This window comes from Clinocottus analis, unplaced genomic scaffold, assembly GCF_023055335.1.
Source record: "Clinocottus analis isolate CAN_PGR_092001 unplaced genomic scaffold, fCliAna1.0.p SCAF_30, whole genome shotgun sequence".
Classification (NCBI taxonomy): domain Eukaryota; kingdom Metazoa; phylum Chordata; class Actinopteri; order Perciformes; family Cottidae; genus Clinocottus; species Clinocottus analis.
The window spans coordinates 283480-306136 of record NW_027176043.1 but is presented as its reverse complement, the minus strand read 5'-3'; the positions used below and the strand labels follow the sequence as shown (position 1 = coordinate 306136).

At 40.0% G+C, this 22657-nt stretch overlaps 1 long non-coding RNA gene across 1 annotated transcript; it reads left to right on the top strand.

The window, feature by feature from the left end:
* The first annotated feature begins 13431 nt into the window (after positions 1-13431).
* On the top strand, positions 13432-17898 carry LOC137798627 (uncharacterized). The gene is made up of 3 exons (XR_011079376.1): positions 13432-14311; positions 16654-16797; positions 17626-17898. It is a non-coding gene; the product is annotated as an uncharacterized lncRNA (long non-coding RNA).
* The last annotated feature ends 4759 nt before the right edge of the window (positions 17899-22657 follow it).

The following is a 22657-nucleotide window of genomic DNA, read 5'->3' as shown; positions in this document are numbered from 1 at the left end:
GCTTTTGATTTCTTGAATGGAATTTGTGTCTCTCCATAGTTTTGTTGTGTTGAAGGTTACACACTTCCCGAAATTTCTGTTTCAAGCACTCGGGGTTTTCTCTGGATTCAGCCGGAACGATGACGGCTCCATTATCACCAGGCGCTCTCACCTCTGCTACGTAAACAAATGAACGCTCCCGTTCGACGGCCTCCGCTCCTGCGAGATTGAGGAGGATATATGCCTTTGTCCGAGCAGTCTTGTCTGAGTGCGCCGCTACTATGAAGATATCATACTCTTGTTTAAAAAATCCACCATTTCTCGGTGATGTTCCCGTCAAAAAGGAGGGGGTCTGGTCTGCGAAATCCATCTGCCATATTTTCCGTACGTTGAGACGCTAGCTTAGTTGCCCGCTCCGCACGAGGAAAAAAAAATAAAAATCACAGGCGATAGATTTATCCCTCTTCTGACGCCATGTCGAAATGAGTGAGGAGTCTTTTCTTTAAATCCAAGCCGGTTGTTTATTTCGTGAACTTGTAGAAGCGATATGAACTTAAATAATACCGAGTATCACCGGTTAGCATTTTGACTTGACGGCAGGTCAGCGCTCTGAACCCTACTGCGCATGTGCAGTTCCTCGAGTACGGTGTCCCGTAGCGTGCATACAAAGCGCGAACATAATCATTCACCAGAATGATCTACAATAGCCAAAGTCATGCCGATACAGCGCCGCTGCTGCCATAAGGAACACTACGCGCTGTGCGTAGAGCACCAGGCCCAGAGGGGGGCAAAAAATATGCAACAAAAACTCCTCGTAGTTATAATAATTATAATGCCAATATGTTTTTTAATGGAAATATTAGGCACCTTTTAGGCATGTGTATATATCACAAAACAGGCAGAACAAGATATATTGAATTGATCAAAAAAAGTTACGATGCCCCCCCCAAACAAATACACATTCAACTTCCCAACCTCGCCATGGTGCCCTTCTCGGTGGCGACAACGGGAGTCAGAAAAAAGGAAAAGAAAGAAACTGCGAGATGATGCCCGTGCATCTCTTTCAGGTAAGTCCATGCTTAATCATTGTTAAATACGGGAAATGTGCGCTGATAATGTAATGGTTATGCATACACCTCAAACTAGCTGACGTAATTGCTGACGTTAGCAGGCAAGGGCGTAGGTTTGGTCTCAACATTGGTAGGGACCCCCGCCATATAAAAAAAACTTAGTTAATATTATGTCGAACAGGCCAACTTTATTAATATATATTAGCATTTGTGTAACCTGGAACTGATTTAAACATAATAACAGTAATACAATCTTAGTTGTATTTAGAGAAATAACATTTTTTTTTTTTTACAATCAACACTTGTTTAAATACAAAACAGTATTCTGCACCAAATAAATAATAATAAATAGTTAACTAAATAAATATAACATGCCAATATGCAGTAACAGTATATTGTATATCCAAAATATATTAATAATGCACTTAAAACAGGTAGACAATGTTTACACTGTCAACCATGATAATACACCTCAACGCAGAATCAATGTGGGACCTGGAGCCCTGATGGGTCCAGCTGCTGCTCCCTCAACCTGCACTACATCTGCACAGGAGTTTCCTGAATGCATTTCAAATTAATGCCTTAATAAATCAATGTAGACCTTATGAGTAGTATATGTATTTGTTTTGAAAGCAATTTAGAACACTTAGGTAATAGGTTCAGATGTTATGGCACAGCCTTGTTTTCTATTCAACATCACATAATTCACAATCAAGTGCTGGTATAGCACCTGGAAATGTTATTTCATATTTTTTACTGATTTAATACGACTGTCCATTTCTAATAATTTACTTTAAATGTGAGTTTAAGTTAATTCACAAGTTATTATGAGAACAGTGATGACCTGTACACATACTGATTGAAGGGAAGACAGTATTGTCCTCACACTGTAGAAGAGAGAGCTTTCTCTCTTCACTAATTAGAGCAGGAAGACGTGCAGTATGCAGGCTGGAGACCAAAACATGTGCTTGTGCTCAACATGGGACTTGTTTTAATAAAAGTTATAACAGACGAAGGACGTGTTTGTGGACAGTTCGTTTTGAGGGTGCAGCACTGACATGTCAGATTCCCCAAATGTCCTTCAATTGCATTGCCAATGCAAGATAATTCTCAACAAAATGCCAGTAGGATCTCATCTGGAGCTCTGCTGGATCAACCTGCACTGCATCTTCACTGGATTTCTGAGAATCCTGAATGCATTTCAAAATAATGCGGGTTTGCACTGTGTGAGTAGTTAGCCTACTACTAACGTTAGCTAGCAACAACCTGGCTTCTTGATAGCTACTTACGTGGTGAAAAAAACTTCAGATATCTCTTTTCTTTTTTGGTGGCATTTTCTTATCTACAAAGCACAAAGGGGTCAACAATATCTATGTTGTGACCAAACAAAATACTAATATGAGACTGTATTCTTTCCTGGCGTATTTTAGTATCTTACCATCCGTGTCAGACTACTGTCAGCTCTCATTCTGTATTTATGACTCACGTAACTTGTGTGTTTCTGACCAGGCACTTTCTCACTTGCTGTCTCGAGGGCGCATTGGAAAACATGGACATGGATTGAACATATTATACTAGGAGTGAAAAATCCGTTTCAAAGTTTCTATACTATTACAGACGAGTGTGTATGCAAATATTTTGTCCAAACTTTGGTCGTGACTAGTCCCTATGGACCCTATGCAAACCTACGCCCTTGGTTTTTCTTGTTCTGAAAACTGCAATTGAAAAAACAAAACTGAAACATTCATATTGTATAAACATTGTAAATAGTTTGTTTTTCTATAGAACATATGACTCAAAGTAAATATGTTATTTGAAAACAAAAACTGTTGTAATCATTTTTCATTTGCACACAACCCATGAAGCTTGGTGTGTAGTATGAAGTCATTCCTAAATCCCATGTTATCTCAGTCTCTCTCATGTTGATGAAAGTAATGACAGACAACACTTCATATGCAAGTGCCTTTAACCCTTAACCCTTCATTTTTGAGGTCATTTTCTCAAATTTACATAATTTCTTAAATGCACCTTTTAAAAAGGGACTAAGGTGGAGAGGGCCGACAGCTACAGATTCATGGGACTTGCAGGTTACATCTGATCTCAGCTAGACTCACCACAGTCACAGTGAAAAAAGCCCAGCAAAGGCTTTATTTCATCAGGCTGCTCAGGAAAGCTGGTCTGAACCATCGCCCTCTCACCCAGGCCTACAGAGAACTGATAGAGAGCATCCTCACCGCAGGCATCACTGTCCTGTATAGTAACACCACACAGGCAGAGAGAAAGACTCTGCAAAGAGTCATAAAGACTGCGCGGTCCGTGGGACAAAACGTTCTACCATGGACTATGTATGTGCAGCGCTGTCGGAAAAGAGCCGAGGGAATCATCAGAGACTCACTCCACCCAGCTCACTCTCTGCTCAGACGCTGCACGTACAACCTGAGACAGCAGAGCGTAAAGCATCATCACCCACAGAACACATTTTTTCAACAGCTTCGTCTGTCAGACTGATAGCCAAACAAAACTGTTGAAATAGGTGTAACAATAACCAAACATTACCTCACTTCACATATCATGTGCAATAGGTGATATATTTTGTGTTATATACCTAGCCTATTTATTACTGTTATAACACTTTTTTTTTTTAAACTAATACCTTTCTTGTACATACAACCACATTTTCTACATATACCCTCCTATGTATAGTGTTTTCATATTTTTTTCTCTTTCTTATTACAGTGTGTTTTTATTTCCAAAACTGTTGACTCGGAGAGCTCTGCACAAAAATGTCCAATGTGTCGGATTGTTGGTCTCGATACAAATGGGGAAAATAAAAACCTAGAACCTTGATCTTCATCTAAAAAAGCCATAACTTCAGCATTAACATCCTCAAACTTTTTGAACACTTTGCAAAATTTCTGAAAAAGCACTTCATTCACATTCGTGCCACCAATCTTAAGAGTTTTAATTGTTTTCATCATGACTGAAAGTTGAGATAATTTACCTCTTCTGGCTGCAATAAGGCCTGATTCTGTCTTCCAAAGCTTTTTCAATGGGCTTTGGCGCCCTCTTTTGGTCAGAATCCTCCATAGCAAAGCACCATTCACCAGACTCAGTCAGTGCACAAAATCGTCTGCATTTGCTTCAAAACCATCAGTTTTCTCTTGAGAAGCTAATGTCCAACAGTTTCTCTCTGGGTTCACTGATTTTCCAGAGATAGTTGTCCAAGTTCCACTAATGTTCACCACCTCTACTGTGCACAAGCCAAGCTAGCTCTGTAGGCTCGGCGTACCGTACCATAGCACGCGTTTCAGTTAACGAGGTATTTAAGTAAGTTAGCACGGCGTGCAATTTAGTGTTCTGTCTGTTGATTTAGATGCTAAAGTTCAACCCACTCCAGGCAGCAAAGTGATCACTTTCCTCCCCTGTTAATACATTTCAAGAGCTTGACGCGTAATGAGTCTTCAGAGACAGTAAGTATGAAGTTAAACGAATCATTCAGTGCTAAATTTGGCGCAACAGTTAAAAAGCTGTCTTGCTCTGCAGACTGATTAACCTCAACAGAGGAATATAGGCTATGACAGTCAGTAATGTAACTTCTTTAAGTTATTTCAACACATTTTTTATAAATCACTAAAGATTTCTTATTAAGTCTATTATGGCTCTTATAACCATCTCACCATTGTGCTATATGACGAACTCTGATCCGTAAAGGTGGCGCCTGAGCTGGAGGGGGCAAAGTGTTGCCAGCAGCTATGTGTAGCAGTATTGATATAGCAGAGATCAGTGAGGAGGAAGTCAGGCCTTGTTGTGAGAATGGTCTGTGACTGATTAGAAACAATGATTTGATCAGCTGGCGCTCCACTTATTGCAGCTGGGGGCATAAGCATTTTTTACTCTTTCCTGCATTAACAAACGCAATGCTTAATTAAATGAAGTCAAACGTCATACCATCCTCGCTGGGTGAGGAATTAATTTAGTTTGTTTCCAATTTTAACAGCACACATTTTTCATAAATATTTTTTGCTCTCTATACCACGGTATAGAACTCATGGAAAGCATTTGTTAGTTATACACCTTTGCTAAATCACATATCCACTTAGTGTTTTTCTGGTAATAATGTTGAGACAGTTACATTAGTGTGGCAAATGCTGATATGGGGCACTGAATTTTTATAAACTTTGGAAAGATTCCTGCAGGAAGATTATAATACCTTCAAGAAATTAAACGGACACATTCTTTTGTATATCCTTTCTATGCATTCACTGTGCTGCTAATTAATCTGAATCAGAAACCGTTTATTTACCCGGAATGTTTACACAAACAAGGAATTTTTCTTGGCAGAAGGTGCAAACATTAGATGAGACAATCAACAATCAATGACAACAAAAGTGCAATAGATATTAAATTAAGTATAAGATAAAGTGCTCAGACAAACAGATAACGTTAATGTTAACAACAAATAGGTGTTTTTCAACAGGTGTTCAAAATTAAACTCATTTGATCTTGAGACTTGAAGAAGCAGTTGTGTTTGCTGACTGGGAGCCCATGGAGGAATTTTATGGTCTTATGACGACATCCGGCCAGGGCAACTGTGGGCTGCAAAGCTTTGGGTTTAGACAAACATTTAGACTCAGGGGAACATTGCAGCTTTGATTGACTACATTTGGGATATTTATTAAAAATTTCACATACTTTTAATTCAGCTCTCACATGTTACAGCCAAGAAATGTTAACCATTTGAAAAGCAACATTCTTGAGCTCAGCTTTGGCAGAGACCATCGAAATGGAGAAATTAGCCCAAAACACTGTTTGGTTGCACATGTGAGGACACGCTTGCCAATGGATTGTTTTCTCAACAATTTCTTCATTTAGCAACTACCCAAGTTCTGCTGCTCAGTAAAAAGAAAAGATGTTTTTTCAAATATATACATTACATTATCTACCGTCCAATAAGCACCCTTAAATCAAAGGGCATATTCTTCAAAATGAGTTGTAGACACAGTGATCCATTCTAAGAGCCAGTAGCATTGCAAAAAATTGTTGAGCTCCATAATTACCTCTTTTAATTACATGGAAAATAAAAATCTTGATCAGTACAGGTTGTGAAAAATAGGCCTACACACTGTAGATGAAGCATATCATGAATCACAGAGGCTGTATCAAAAGAAATGATGTAACTAACTCTGCAACCATATTTCAGTTAAACGAAGCATTAGATCTATTATATGCATCGCAGTAACTGACATGAAAATTAGTCATTTTTTCTCTAATGTCCAAAGTGTATTTCCTAAGTTTAATATATTTCAAATCACTCAATGTTTTGGACACTTTCGAACAACCGCACACACACACAGTAACATTGAATTGGCAACATTACACCTGCACCTTGACTACCAGTATAATTCATATTTTGAGAGCGGTCATATAGCAGTCGTAGGTCATATTCATCACATTAATTTAAAATACATGATACACCTTATAAGTATAATATTAATAAAGTTTATGTGTAAGAACTTTTATTTGTATTAATATCAATAATGTCATATTGTTAACACATGGCTTCCAAATCTCTTCTATGCACATGTGACTGTCATGTATATTATATATGTTATAATATCTTACGTAAAGTTACTCATCATTTTTCGTGCTTCAACGGTCTTCATAGTTTCTCGTTCATGATAATGTGGCTAACGTACAAAAAATAACGGAACATTTGTTTTCATAGGCATTGCTACGAATGCTGGATGAGACCCGCCTGTACTTCTTAGTCTGTCTTTGTGCTGCTGCAATATTTCCCACCCAGGCAAGTCTTACCTCCTGAATGCAACAAAGAAAATATTCATTGTTCTTAAAATAAGGTTATTCGCAATACTGTTCCCACTCCAGTTATTCTATGCCAATAGATCATCTTGAAATCCTCAGATCTAAGTAAATGCTTGATAGTTTATAGTATTATGATACATGTGGGAACTACTCAAATGAAAGGAAAAAAAAGATGTCATTGATGTTGCCTGCTTTTCATTAAACATACATTCCCATAGCCGACGCAAATGTTTCTGCTCAACATTCTAAATTACAAGCGTCAGTCAGTGTCATTCACCCTGCTAAGAACGGCACTCCCTGTCTACACAGCACAAATTGGTCAGTAAGGCCATGTTTACTGAAGAGAATCCAGCCCCACCTCGGTGCGTTTACTGCAAGCTGAAATGCCCCACAATTAGGAAAGTTGATTGCAGTCATGGAGGCTGCCAAGTAGCAATTTCCATTGTTATTAACCAAAAGAAAACATTGTGTCTGATGGTGAAAATGGTTTTGCTTTTAGCAACAATGGCCTTTTGCCATTTGTGGTATTTTATTATAATTTGTTTAAAAAACATTGGCCCAGAGGTACCTAGAACTAGATTGACATTTGTTTTCAATTAGGTGCTATTTTATGACCCGTCAGAGAAATAAATAACTGTAGAATCCTAGAACACATATCATGTCAGACTTCAAGTATATGTGAACATAGTGTATCTGACACTATGAAAGTTGTGATTTGTTCATGTACACAGTTTCGCCCTAATACTGGGAAGTGATTTGGCGGGGCCATTTTTTTCTGATTCGTACCTCGGTCAACCTGTCCTCTGCGTTTCCTATTTATGTTACGTGTGCAGTAGTGTCGGGCCGTGTGTTTCAGACCTAGTCCTACCCCAATCGAAGGAGTTACCTCGGGGTGTTGTTCACAAGTGAAGGTAAGGTGGGGTGTTGTTCACAAGTGAAGGTAAGGTGGAGCGGGAAATCGACAGGCAGATAGGTGCGACTGCAGCAGTAAAACAGACACTGTACCGGTCTGTCTTGGTGAAGAGGCAGCTGAGCCGGAAAGCGAAGCTCTCCATTTACTGGTCGGTCTACGTTCTAAACCTCACCTATGGTCACAAACTCTGGGTCGACGGAAAAACATACAAATAAAGGAAGTGAAGTGAACACAGGAAACAAGAGGCAGAGAAATTCAAGATAAAACAAACACACTAAATAAAAAGCCAAGATTGTGACCCTTAATATATGGTGTGTGTGATATTTAGTGTGATCGTGGTTAGGCCTGGTTGGCCTTGTACGGGTATAACTTGAGTAGTAATGTTATTTCATTGAATTAGCGCTGTAAGGGTGAACTGCCATTTTCTATTCTACTCTTTTATCCTATATACTAGAATTATATTGTTACTATTAATTGCAAGTTTATCTTCAATGTATTGGAGTAATAAATCAGTTTTCCTAAACTGCAATTCAGTAATAAGACTTTTGTCCAGGGACAGGGAGTGTATGGCCTTTCTAACTTGTATGTTCCACGCCTACCGTCCATAGACCCAGGGAGTGTATGGCCTTTCTAACTTGTATGTTCCACGCCTACCGTCCATAGACCCAGGGAGGAAATGGCAATAAGGAGAACGAACGCATTACTAAATCAGTTTTGAATCTAGTCCCTTTTCCAGCACCCTGAAATAACAACCACCACTGTCAAATCAAAGAGGATTTTTCTTTTTTGTCGACAGAAGATATGAAAGGACTAGAAAAGATGAAAAATAATTGTTAATAAAGAAGTAAAGCAATTGGTAAAGTAGTTAATATACTGACAATCTGAATGTTTAGAACAGAAACTGGTTCTACCTGAACTATATAAGGACACACGTGGGGGGGGGGGGGGGGGGGGGAGTTCGGGGGAGCTGAGCGGCTGAGAAAGCACAAGACAATGCTGAGATCCAAAGAAGCCGCGGCAGTCATTCCGGGTGTGTGAAATGACGATGTGGCGAGGAGTGGAGAGAGAACTGGGGTAATATACTGTGAGGTTGATGATGAGGGAGACGGGTTGCAGGTGTGTTTGTAAATTGGCAGTAGCAGGGGAAGGCCACGCCCAGGCAGACACACCCACACAGGGCAAACTGAGAGCAACAGGAAAACGGGGGGAGAGAAGCACAGCAGGGACCATGACAGAAAGTGTATTTAGCTACTAAACTTTGTGTTGCAATAGCATATTTATGCTAGCAGAGTGAGCACATTTAGCTGGTCCTTGCGGTGGTTGTCCCCGCTGCTAGAGTCTGGCGTAACGGAGGTATGCACGTAGTTTGTTTACATTATTTCTACCATTGTATCTACCATTTCATTCATATATTTCACTGCTTTTGTGAACCTAAGACCTTTGGCAAGCCAATTTCAAGCACCAAAACCGTTCGACCAACTGAGTAAACTTATGTATTGTGATAACAAGAATTTGAGAGAGCAAAACGTGTTTGTTTTGGTTTACGGGTTTAATGATTTGGGATTCATTCTTAACATCATCCTGCTCAGAGGATGAACTCTTTGGATTTTGACATATGAGCTCAGTGGCTTAGTATTTCATATCTTGAACATTTTTAAGCCCCAAGAAGTTCCATTGAATAAACACATAGCAGCCACATAACTCAGGTCAGCAGATAGAAAAACAAGAACAAATTAATGGATGATAGTCAACTTTTACTATTAAAAACATGACAAGTTGCCCTTTAGGTTACTCTTCTAGTGGAGAAAATGAGATGTGTATGAATATTTGTTAGTCCTGATGGCAGGTGGCACCTTAGCTCCTCCATCAGTGTGGGAATGATGACAAGTAGTGCTAAAGTGCTTGGAGTGGTCGGAAGACTAAAAAAAGAGATGAACAAGTACAGGTCCATTTATTATTTAACGGGTGCCTTAAAAAGAGAAAACATGATGCATGGCCATGAAGGTTGTCCTACATTTGAGGAAACGTTCTATTGTTTTGACCCTGCCCCTTCCGCGCCGACAGTCTGAGTCCGCCACTGGGAAAGGCAATGATGCATGGAGCAATTTTCTTTCAACTGCTCCAGCAGGAAACTAATCAAGCTAGCAAAGGTTCACTTCAGTGTAATCTAGCATGCTGAGACAAACAAAACCTTTCCAAATTCCATACCTCCACACACCTGACCAATCATGGTGTGATTTCAACTTTTTTTTCTTCAAAAAGTCAAAAGTATATATGAATGTCCGTAGCTATGACCCATTCTGCTGTTGGAAAGTGGTTTGAAATGCTTGTGGCAGAAAGAGAACACGGAAATGCACAGAATAGCCCTTTCCACCCTGACAGAAAAAGAAGGTGGGGCCAGGGAGGAAATAAATGAGACACACCTGTGAGCTGGGGGAAGGGGATACAATCAACCAACAAAAGCAGCATGGTGGAGAGGAGAGGAGCAAGAGTGGTCAAAGGATGAGATACATTTTTGTAATATTCAGTTTCTGTACACTTCAAGCTTGAAGACTAAAATAGTGAAGTACATTCAAACTGGAGCAACTACGGAAAAGAACGAGAGAGTGAGGGTCCCGGAAGCAAACTTTGTCAGGAGAAACTTAACTTGTTCAGCAACGGCCTTGAAACTGCTGAGTATTAAAATTTAAAATATTGCATAAATTTCTCAAGACATGACGTGTTATAAAAAAAGAAAGAAAAAAAATCCCCGACCCATGATTGCAGTCTGAAAAGTCGAAGGACTAGGAAAAGAAAACAGCCCGGTTGCACTTGGATTTTTCAGGTACTAGTATCAGCCCACAAGAATATACAGCGCCGCCGCTCGCATACGCGCTGTGTGTAGTGCACTAGGCCCGGAGGTGGGCACCAAAAATATGCAACAAAAATTCATAGTTATAATAATTATAATGCCAATATTTTTTAAATAGAAATATTAGGCACCTTTTGGGCATGTGTGTATCACACAACAGGCAGAACAAGAGATATTTAATAGAAATATTAGGCACCTTTTGAGCATGTGTTTTACGAAAAAAAGTTACAATGGTGCCTCACCCTCCCCCCAAAAAAACAAATACACAGTCAACTTCCCAAGCTCGCCGTGGTGCCCTTCTCAGTGGCGACAACGGGAGTCAGAAAAAAGGAAAAGAAAGAAACTGCGAAATGATGCTCGTGCATCTCTTTCAGGTGAGTCCATGCTTCGTTAATTGTTAAATACGGTAAATGTGCGCTGATAATGTAATGGTTATGCATACACCTCAAACTAGCTGACGTTATTGCTAATGTTAGCAGGGCTCTCAAGTTCTGAAGACGGGCAAGAGCGACATATCCCCGGGATCCGTTGACGAAGGGACCGGGGACGGAGAGCGGGGGGAGGTGACAACAACAACAAATACGCGCCGCGACAAATACGCGCCGCGCACCGGACAGCTCCAGTCCTGTCCTGTATTCCAATCACAGCATTTTTTATTTGTATCCGTGAAAAGAGAAACGTATAACAGTTAAGTGTAATCTGTGCACTGGAGCCTGGCGCCTTGACTCTCTCCCTGTTACAGTTGCCTCTGCTGAGCAACATTGTTCAAAACTAAAGCTCATTAAAACATACCTGTGTTCAACAATGGGGCAGGGACGTCGAAGTGGTCTTGCAGTCATCAGAATCAATGGTGAAGTGGCTCAGACACTCATATGATGACCTAACTAGTGATTTTGCAGCAAATAAATGCAGACGTGTGCCTCTATAGAGCCTCCCAAAACTGGTGGAAATGCTTGATCAATACAGAATAGCATTATGGCTCTCTCTAAAATCATGTCTTTGTTTTATTTTGATAATTTGGTCAAAGAGGATTTTGCACTTTCCATGAATGTGTGTTTTAGCTGTGTTGTAAGTGACGGTTATGCTTTATTATCTAAAAGTGTTTTCACATGTGTCAATGTGGAAAAGCAATTGGCAAAATAGTGTTGCAATGTAGAGACCAATGTTTACAGTTTTGCTAGAATATAAAATTATAAACTTAGTGTAAAGCAGAACGTGCATTCAGTTTGGCACACTTGGTAAATGCATTGGCTAAAAGTGTTAATGGTTTCAGAAATTGTGCTTCAAGAATCACTGTTAGTGTTTAAGCATTAAGAAAAAACTGTGTAAAACGCATGTTTTTATATAATCTATTAGCTTTATGTAGCTTTCAACTTTTCTTCCACTCAATACATGCGTATCATGTTAATGGGCCCTGCAATCATGTGGACTCTCTTGAGCAGCTGTTTATGATACCACATTTGCCATTACGACTTACAATATTACCAAGATCATAGCAGCACTTTTAGCCTTTAATAGACGTGTGTGTGTGTGTGTGTGTGTGTGTGTGTGTGTGTGTGTGTGTGTGTGTGTTTTAATGGAGCATAGTCAACCGAGGGAAGCCATTGGTTATTAGAAGCTTCTCCATGTGGCCCTCTGGAACAAACACAGTGAAAACACAGCTGTGGATGTCCAGTCTTCTGACAGGCCAGACCTCTACCGTGGAGACCAGAGCAACCGTCTGCCTAAGGGGTCCAAACCCCATGCTACATTCCCGCCACATGCCGTTCGCTTTATTTACTCTCTGGTCACATGTTACCTACTTGGTCGCAGCAGCTCTAGCAGAAGTAATTCAATTCACCAAGCCTCCCCTTTCTCTTTCTGCAGATGTTACTAATGTTTATTTGTATTTAGAAGGCTTTTGTTTTCTTCAGTTGCATCAGTAAGCTGTTTCTCCACCGGTCGGGTCACAAGCCTTTGTGTCTGGCTGTTTCTAGCTGTGGGACAGCTGAATCTTCTGGGGCCACAGTGCTCATGTGCTCCAGTCGAACCTCCAGGGGGGGTCTTACTGCCTGTGATGCTCTGATTCAAGATCTGGTGGTGAACTTGGAGACTGGTTTTGTGTCTGCACTTGCTGTCAAAGAAGTGAAACATATTTGCTTTTGCACTTTTTACAGAGGAGATTCCTTGGATAGTTTTTGTGATTGAATGTACATTTGTACTAATATACACTTTAAGGTCATTGGATCTAACTTTGGAAACTGTCTCTTTTTGATAAAAAACAACTACTTCATTTACTTTAACATGTACATTTTAATATACTCCCCTTTATTTGTCATATGCATTAGGCATTAGGGGCGGAAAGATTGACCCCAAAATAGTAATACTACATATCAATCTTGTGTTGAAGATTACGATCAGTTTCTCTCAAAAAGTCAGTGTTTTCTTTGCATATCTCAAGAATTATGGTTGAGGATAGTTTCTGCTAGTTATTGCTATATTAGTTATTTGCAAAAATAAAAAAATATTCTTTTAAAACATGAATTATTCTCAACAAATACATTTCAGCACATTGTTTATTCAAATTATTGCACTTTTATTTAAGAAATAATAATTAACCGTGGAAAGCAATAGGTACATAAGTTTTTTTATATATATATATATATATATATATATATATATATATATATATATATATATATATATATAATTTTTTTTATCTGTATCAGAGATTCTGGCCCTGGTAGTTTGGGTTTCATACAATACTGTGTGTTGTCTTGTTGGCCGGCTAACTAGTCCTTAATTTACTGAAAGAAAGGGGTTTCTATTGAGAGAGGGTGCGTGAGCCACAAGAGTGAACTGGCCACCCAGCATACCTGGCATTTCCCCCTTGGCTCAATCGACCTTTTAGGCTAACACAGGGATCTGCAACCCGCGGCTCCGGAGCTCTGTAGTTCTTTAGCCTTTTGAGCATTTTCATTTTTGCACGGTGGACAATCTTTCAAAGGGAACTCCTCTTATCTTGAAGTTTGAGGTGATATTATGTCACTGAAAATAAAACATTAATATTGTTTAACTCAAATGTTTGTCACATCCTATCATGTCGTTGTCAAGCATCTTTCCCTGCAGGTGGCTAATCCTGATTCACAGAGCCCCGCCCTCACTAAACTGTTAATGGGTAAATAAATAAGAAGTCACGGAGAAAGGTAAAGTTTAATTCTGCATTGACATATTCATTTGCTTTCACTGCCAACAATGCTGGCTGATCTGTATGCTTGATGTGTGGCGAGAAATTATCAAACAACAAAGCAGTTAATGTTTAAAGACTCTTCCAGACTTTATAGAAAGGGACAAAGCAGACTTTCTGCTGAGGAGACAGAGGTCTTTTGGGGTGCAGGGAGCACTCCTGAAGACCTTCTTTGACTCTGTGGTGATGTCAGCCATCTTTTACGCAGTGGTCTTCTGGAGAGCAGCATCTCGACAGCTGACAGGAGGAGACTTGACAAACTTGTGAGAAAGGCCAGCAGCATGCTGGGGCGTCCTCTGGATACTGTGGAGGTGGTGAGGCACAGGAGGATGATGACTAAGCTCTCTTTCCTGATAAAACACGCCTCCCACCCCATGCAGGACACTCTGGCCGCGCTGCACAGCTTCTTCAGCAATCCGGCTGATTCATCCCTGGTGTCTGAGAGAGAGGTACCGCAAGTCCTTTCTCCCTGCTGCTGTCAGGCTGCACAATAAGCTGAGCCCCGAGTAGGCCACGAACCACTCTGAACACGCTGAACATTTGTGAGCACAAATCACTTTGAAAACTTGTGATTACTTTAATTCATATCCTAGTGCAACATCCATTAAGTTTAACTATGTTAAGTACTTTTATACACACTTTAAAGTATATTTAAGTACTTTTATACACATTTCTATTCCATCTGCATATTTGATATTCTTCTTACTGGTAATTTTTTATTTTGTAGGGTTAAGGTGGGGTCACACCCGTTCTGTTTATTTATATCACTTGATTTTTATGCTGCTGTAATCCTGTCATTTCCCCACTAAGAGACTAATTAAGGATTATTTTAGCTTATCTTATTTTAGTCACACAGGGTGAGTGGACCGACCTGCAAAGCTATTTCAATCACTTTGACGAGAGCAAAAATTTTACCAAAACATTTTTTAGAGGTAGTAGCTACTTCTTAATTAAGGGCTACACTGGTCAAATGCTGACGACGACCACAAATACGCACCACCGGACAGCTCTAGTCCCGTCTGTCATTACATCTTACCCAGATACAACAGATACAAAAGATCTGTTTTTCTGATTGGCTATTTGCGCAGCCCTTTTTTTTTTTTGATTGGCTGATGAGTGGAACCTCACAGCAGAACTTGGGGAGATGTGCTTGATTCCTCCATGGTGAGGGCAGCGCGACCAGGTCATGTTTGCGGGCTGCTGCACATTAAATAGCCTAGTTTTTTTTTTGTGTGAGAAATGTGTGTCGGGAGAGCGTGACAGTCACGTTCAATGCCTGACACTTGAGAGCTCTGATTTGTGGACAGCAACAACCCGCAGAACTACACGGCACCACCACAAGCATGGAGGTAGGTCACAAGAAGAAAAAAAGAAAAGGAGACGCTCCTTTAGACCGACGTGGACTGATCCGCGAAGCCACTTCAACCACCAGAGCTGACTCTGCTGCACAGCAATGCTCAATTACGCAGCGCCTCGATGCGGTTGAGGCGAACTAAGGACAGTGCGTCCTGCATGACAGTCGCGCAAGAAGTAGGGGGAAGAGAAAGCACAGCAAGCACATAATCCACAGCCCCGGGAAGCGGCGAGGTCCGGGCACAGGTGCTCCAAAGCACGCAGCCGGAGGCCACCAGTGAAGGTTTAGAGGGCCCAGATGGCCCGCCACTGGAAAGCATGCATGTGTTTTTTAAAGTGAGCAAGCCAATCCGTCTCATCAGAAGGCAATCTCCCATAAATTAGTCTCACAATATTGTCTTCGTTATCCATTTTTTTTGGCCCTCAAAACAATTTGCACGTTGAAGGCAAAAGCAACACCGTCGCTGCGAGCGAGCATTCCCAAGTGCGTTCAAAGCTATTTTTCTTTTCCTAATACACAAAGCAATGTAATTGGCTAGCACTATAATGAATACGCAGTAAAATAAAGACAGCATGGCTTTGCCTTCATTGAATTGTTTCAATTCAGTTTATTTTGTATAGCCCAAAATGACAAATTTATAAATTGGCCTCAGAGGGCTTTACAATCTGTGTACATGACATCCCTGTCCCAGGACCGGAACATGTGACCAACAGAAAAAAGAATTCACAGGGGCAAAAAGGAAGAAACTTTCTCGGAGAGAAACAGAGGAGGATCCCTCTCCCCGGATGGACAGAAGCAATAGATGTCATGTGTACAGAATGAACCTAACAGAGTTACAGCACATTACATGAATATGCCCGAAATCGATATCAATTGATCACGTTAGTACATCAAAGACAGCGGACAGTGTAGCTTGACCATGGTTAACACAGCGCACACACACACACACAGTTCTCCGAACCTCCCTTCCCCGTCCCTCTGTGGGGCATCATGTCACTTCCTCATGGGAGCTGAAAGTCATGCTCCACCACTTCAAACCGACAGAAGTCAAAGCCTCCATGTTTATTCAGCTTCCTTGCATCCAAAGCATTCCCAGAGGAACAGATCCTGTGTGTGGGTTAGGGGGCAGTTGTGGCCTGGATGAGTTCATAAAGAACTGATTAAGTAAAACTATTCACTTTTGTTAATAGTTGCTAATCTTGTCAGCTTTATGTCCTCTGTCCATTTCAAGTAGTACACATACCAATCTGCAGAGGGAAAGCGTTAAGACAACATTCATATTCACATTGATGTCCACTGTTCACTTATGTATAGGCAAAATATTGATGCGTCCAAAAGAAGTGTTATAAATGAGAGTAAATCCTCCCCTTAATGTTGTTCACCTCCCTGCCTGAGGGGGGGGTGCTATGATGTTTTGCTGGTCTCTTTCCCTTGCAGGTGATTGGACGGAGTACATAAGAGGAAACCTGTGGTGGCCGGCGCTCTCTCCTCTCTTGTGGGGGAGCTAGCGGAGAGCAAACGGGGAACTAGCAGCAGCGCTAGCTGGCTACATCAGGGAGCTAGCAGAGACACCCACCGAAGGTACTATCGGCTCGTAACCCGACCTTTACGTTTGTTTGTTTCTGCCGGCCGTGACAACTTATCGTCTCTTTCGACTTCCGGGTCACGACTTGGGAGGGAGGGAGGGAGGAGAGCGGCGGGATCTTGAGCATGCGCACAAACGCATTGTCCAGTTCCGATCCGATTCAGCGTTTACATGCAGCGTTATTCGAATTATCAATCGAATCGAATCGAGTTATCCAGGGGTGTTAATCGGATCGTAGTCGGACCACAGTTATTCGAATAAAGGTGTTTACATGAACGGGATAATTCGATTTTAGTCGGACTAAGCCAGTAATTCGAATCCATGTAACCGCACTGAGTGCTCATGGCGCAGGCGCTGTTCTTTTGCAAGAAGATGATTATGGTATTGACCATCTTGTGTGTTATTTTTCAAAGAAATTTAACAAACAACTGAATTACAGCACTATTGAGAAGGAAGCTTTGGCGTTGCTGTTGGCAATGCAGCACTTTGAGGTATATGTTGGTTCGAGCTTGACCCCGGTCCGGGTGTATTCCGACCACAATCCGCTTGTGTGCTTGTCTCGTATGCGAAACCGCAATCAACAACTTATGCGCTGGTCACTACTGCTAAAGGACTTCAACAACGAGATTTAAAGGGCCTGATAATGTCAAGGCGGATGCGTTGTCCCGGATAGGGTGTTGAACAAACTTTTCTTTAAAAGGAAGAAATGTTTGATCTTAGGTGGGGGGGGATGTTATGAATGAGAGTAAATCCTCCCCTTAATGTTGTTCACCTCCCTGCCTGAGGGGGTGCTATGATGTTTTGCTGGTCTTTTTCCCTTGCAGGTGATTGGACGGAGTACATAAGAGGAAACCTGTGGTGGACGGCGCTCTCTCTCCAGCTCCCAACTAGGCCATGCTGCACAGCACTGATTTGTGGGTGGTGGGGTTACAACGGGTGTCAGTAGGGGTGAGAACCCTTTTTGTTTTATTCTGTTTTCTCTTGTGTTTCAATAGGGAGTTTCTTTAAGTGCTTTGTACTTTCTTTTGGTTCCGTTATGATCTAGGGAAGGCAGCTGACTTGCGTATATTGTTTTGTTTGTTATTTTGGGCCGGGCTCACCCTGAAGAATTGTTGACACCTGAACAAAATAAACATCATCGTTCATGACTCTGCAGCATTGGTCCTCATTTGGGAGGTGGGGAGACTCGACCTTGTGCTACGCTCTGGCACTCCTAGGCCGGGCGTAACAAAGACCATTACAGTTTTAGCTCAAATGACGTCATTTTGACACACTTCAAATTTAAAGAGGGTTACCTTGCATCTGAGATTAAGTGTATCACATCTGATAAATTACTGTAAATTTTAAACAGTCAAAATGTTCCATTGTGGTTTGCACAATACATTTTTAAACAAATGTTTCCGATACGTATGAGCATCACAATGCAGAGTTTTATTCCTAGTAAAAAGGTTAGCAATAAAAAGATCACAATGTAAAGAAATAGGAATATCACTGAAGTTCTAGTTAAATGAAGAAAATATGGAAATCACATTAAATACAAGAGTATTGTATTGGCTGCACTGAGATGTGCTCTTACAACATGAGGTTCTTAGTGGTTGTAATCACCAATACGAGTGGTACCGCTCAGTCAGGCCCGGCGTGGGTAATCGGGAGAGTTCCCGCGTGGGCCGATTCACTTCTGGGCCGGTTGAGAATTTTATTTGTTGACATTTGTCACGTTAGTCCATTTTTATGGAAGCCCATTCCCACCACAAAAAAAAAAATTAGGACCAAAAAAAAAACAAAAAAAAATTAGGACCAAAAAAATAAAAAATAGGGAGGAAAAAAAAATATAGATTTCTTTTCGTTGACAAAAATAAAGAAAACATCTAGGCAATACGTTATTTCATCACTTTGGTTTTACAATACCTTAATTTAAATGTAAATATGTATTGTTCATACAACAAAACAAGTACAGGTAAAAAAAAAAAAAGTCCAATCTTGTTTCAATTCAAAATATCTTTTAGTAAATAACAAGAGCACTTGCATATAAAACAGTGCTTGCTTGGCAATGTCAACCACCTGTAAGCCCGTATTGATGGGTTACTTTAAAGTAAATAATTCATTCAATATATGTGTGGACTTTGCATTTTACTCAGTTCTTAAAAATAGTTAATGGAAGGTCAACAATGTACTTTGTCTGTACATATATTAGCTACAATTATATTTAGGCTGTAACTGTAATTTTGCCATTTGTAGTCAGTAGTCAAGTTCTCATTTCTCTCCTGGAATGAAACTTTTTGTGTGCCTTTTTTCAAGTGAACGGAAAAAAAGACAACGAAAAAAAAATTGGTTTTTTGGTCCTTTTTTTTTTTTTTTTTTTTTTGCGTGGCGGGAATGGGCTTCCATACATTTTCTCTAAAAGTGGGCTACGCACGTTCCGCACTCTGACACGGCAGCCTCTGCATGGGTTGTACCATGCAAGGAAGTTCTTCCCTCCCAAATAGAGTCCATAGCCCGTCTTTTCCAAAAAGTTATCTCAGATAGGCTGCCAATAGCTCGGCTGGACGACCGCAACGGTACGCGTCAGGGAGGCTGGACGGGAGGAAGAAGGCAGGAGGGGCTGAAAAAGCCAGGTTGGAAAATAAATAAATAAATTTAAAAAAATAAATAAATTGGCTAACGTTGTAGCCTTGATTAATATCGTTGTAGCGTTGTCAATCTATTCCCAAGCAAAAATATTACATTGAAGTGCTTGTATCTTGTACCCAACAGTGAGCTGCTGGCTTCACACATTACAAAGTACACGGACATAAAACTAAGTAATAAATACATGGAGAAATGCCTGTACTTTTGGGTAAATGGGTACAGTATGCCGTTAACAGGTTACGCTGCACATGCGCGACTCGCCGATTTTTTGCGTTTTGCCAAAAGCCAATCTTTGTGAAGTCTCTGTCAGGTGTCTTTTCTGCTGTTCCGTCTCTCAAAACCGGACAAAGACCTAATCTCAACATGGAGAGTGAACTGAGAGCAGCCATAGAAAGTCTACAACCCCGTTTTAAAAAGATGTGTAGAGGCACGCAACTCACTGCAGCACTATTACTGAACCTGATGCTCACATATCTGCACTCGTTTTGTTTTGCAATTTGCTTTTAGTTTTCCAAAATAAGCTATTTAGTAGTAACTACATTTTATTTGTCATGTCTGTTAATTGTGTATGGATGTGCACTGCCTTGGAGGTAGTGATTACAATAGCTGTTGGTGCTATTCACAATGTAACTGTATACTGTACTCGGAGTTGAACTGTAAACATTAGTTCAATATGCCTCTTTGTAAAAAAAAAGTGGGATGAGTTTTAAATGTGTTATTTATTCATGCTTTTGTTAATTTATTAACCTATCCTTATGGAATAGTGGATTTTTTTTGTTAACTTCTCATATTAAGTGGATCATTATTGTAGCATTTAACCTTTACATTTGGACCATGGTATTAATTAAAAAAATTAAAAAAATACAGGATAGTAACGTCACGCCTGGACTATAAAGAGGACTCAGATGTAGAGAATGTCCGTGATCACCCTTTATGTTAACAACAAAAAAAAAAATCACTCTGTAAGAGTCAAAAACACTAAACTAAAAAGTACAAAGAAAATCACACTTTTACAAGGAAAAACTAGAATCACTCTTTATGAGGCAAACAACTCATGGGGGCAACGCTGTGGCAAAGGCTTGAGTGAGATGGCCATAAGACGAGACACTTTCGCACAAGACAAAGGGAAGATGCAGACTACAAGCACATGAGGGTAATGGGGAACAGGTGGAAACAATCAGAAATCAGGGAGACAATCAGTCCAGTGACACATGAGGAAGAGGAAGGGCAAGTGACCTGAAACGAGAGGGAGCGCATCTTGGCGGGCTTGACCTGGATTACATGGAAGGTCGGGTAAAAAACGGAGGGATCGGGGTAGGCAAAGGCAAACTGCTGCTGGAATCATGAGCTTGGTGATGGGGGAACGGGCCCACGAACCGCGGCGCCAGTTTTTTGGAAGAGACTTTAAGGTGTAGATCCCTGGCGGAGAGCCACACACTCTGCTCTGGCTGATAGGCAGGGGCGGGTTGTCTCTTGTGATCCGCAGTTTTCTTGACTCGGTCCCCTTGGCAAATCAATACCTGCGTGGCGGCAGCCCAAATGCGGTGACAGCGGCGAACCATGGCATGGACGGAGGGTATAGACACCTCCGGGTTGAGGCGTTCGGTCTTGACGTTAGCTTCTGGGTTATAACCCGAGGTCAGGCTAGCGTAAGCTCCGATAAGCCGGCAGAACTCCCTCCAGAACCGGGAGACAAACTGGGGGCCCCGATCCCAGACAATGTCCTTGGGAAATCAGTGAACCTTAATGTTATGTCTGGATTTTGATCATATTGGGCTCTTAGGTTTTCTGTGCCTTTATTTTGGATTTAATTAGGTACGTTTGCTCAAAAGATCAGTAGTGAACGTTGATACTTTTAATAATTGCCACGGTCTCTGAAGGTATGAAATGTATTGCGTTTCAACTGCCCGTGGGAAAAATGAACATATGAGAGTCTGTGCCTTCTTAGTTAATGGATCTGGTTTAGCTGTCTACATTTTTCTTTTTCGAGCATGTGAAATAAATTTGACTAACGTACTTCAACTGTTATCTATAGTCACCTATTAGTGACCCCTGCAATACAGTAGCATGAAAGTTATGAGAACACCTGAGACAGAAAAATGTGTCATGACCCTTGTCTAATTCAGTCAGTTCGCTCCGTTTCATAAGTTGACTTGTCACATTGTTTCAGCTTTAAGTCATGGATAATCCTTTTTGCCCCGCTGGCAAGCATGGACTCAGTCTTTCTAGCGCTTTTCTCCGAGGCAACATATCTCAAAATTGACTGGGCTACTTCCAGCCATTCGACTTGGTGAGCACATCCATGCTCCCCTGTCAACTTGACTGAACTTGTGACCTTTTCTTTAGCGCCACCCTCTGGCCAAATGCGAAAACCCCATTCTCCTATATATATGTATGTATATATATATATCTATAGATATATATATATATAGATATATATATATATATATGTATATATATATATAGATATATATATATATATATCTATATATATATATATCTATAGATATATATATATATATATATCTATATATATATATATCTATAGATATATATATATATATATATATATATATATATATATCTATAGATATATATATATATATATATATATATATATCTATAGATATATATATCTATAGATATATATATCGAGATATATATATAGATATATATATATCGAGATATATATATAGATATATATATATATCTATGTAGATATATATGTATATATATAGATCTATATATATATGTATATATATATATAGATCTATATATATCTATCTATATCTATATCTATATAGATATAGATATAATTATACATTTAAACAAGGATTTTCACAGTTCAATTAAATGATTTTTAACTAACCTTTTTATTAGCAGGTATTTTGCCTTTTCTATATTTTCAGTAATTATTTGCTATTTAATTATATTCATTCATTCCGCTATATAAATATATATTCAGCTATTTTCATATATATTCAGCAATTCTTTCATTTTCGAATACATTAGCTATATTCAGCTCATTTAAGCAATATTCAAAAAATTGAAATTTAACAAGTTTTAGAATAAGAAAATAGGTTTTGGGATATAATAAAGCCCCAAAAATGCAATGAAATTGGGAGAATAAGAAGAAAATAAACATGACAGTTTTAGTAGTTTGAATGAACAAAATTAGCCTGGTAGGGATATATTTGACCTTAATTTTTTATGGAAAGTCTAAAAAGG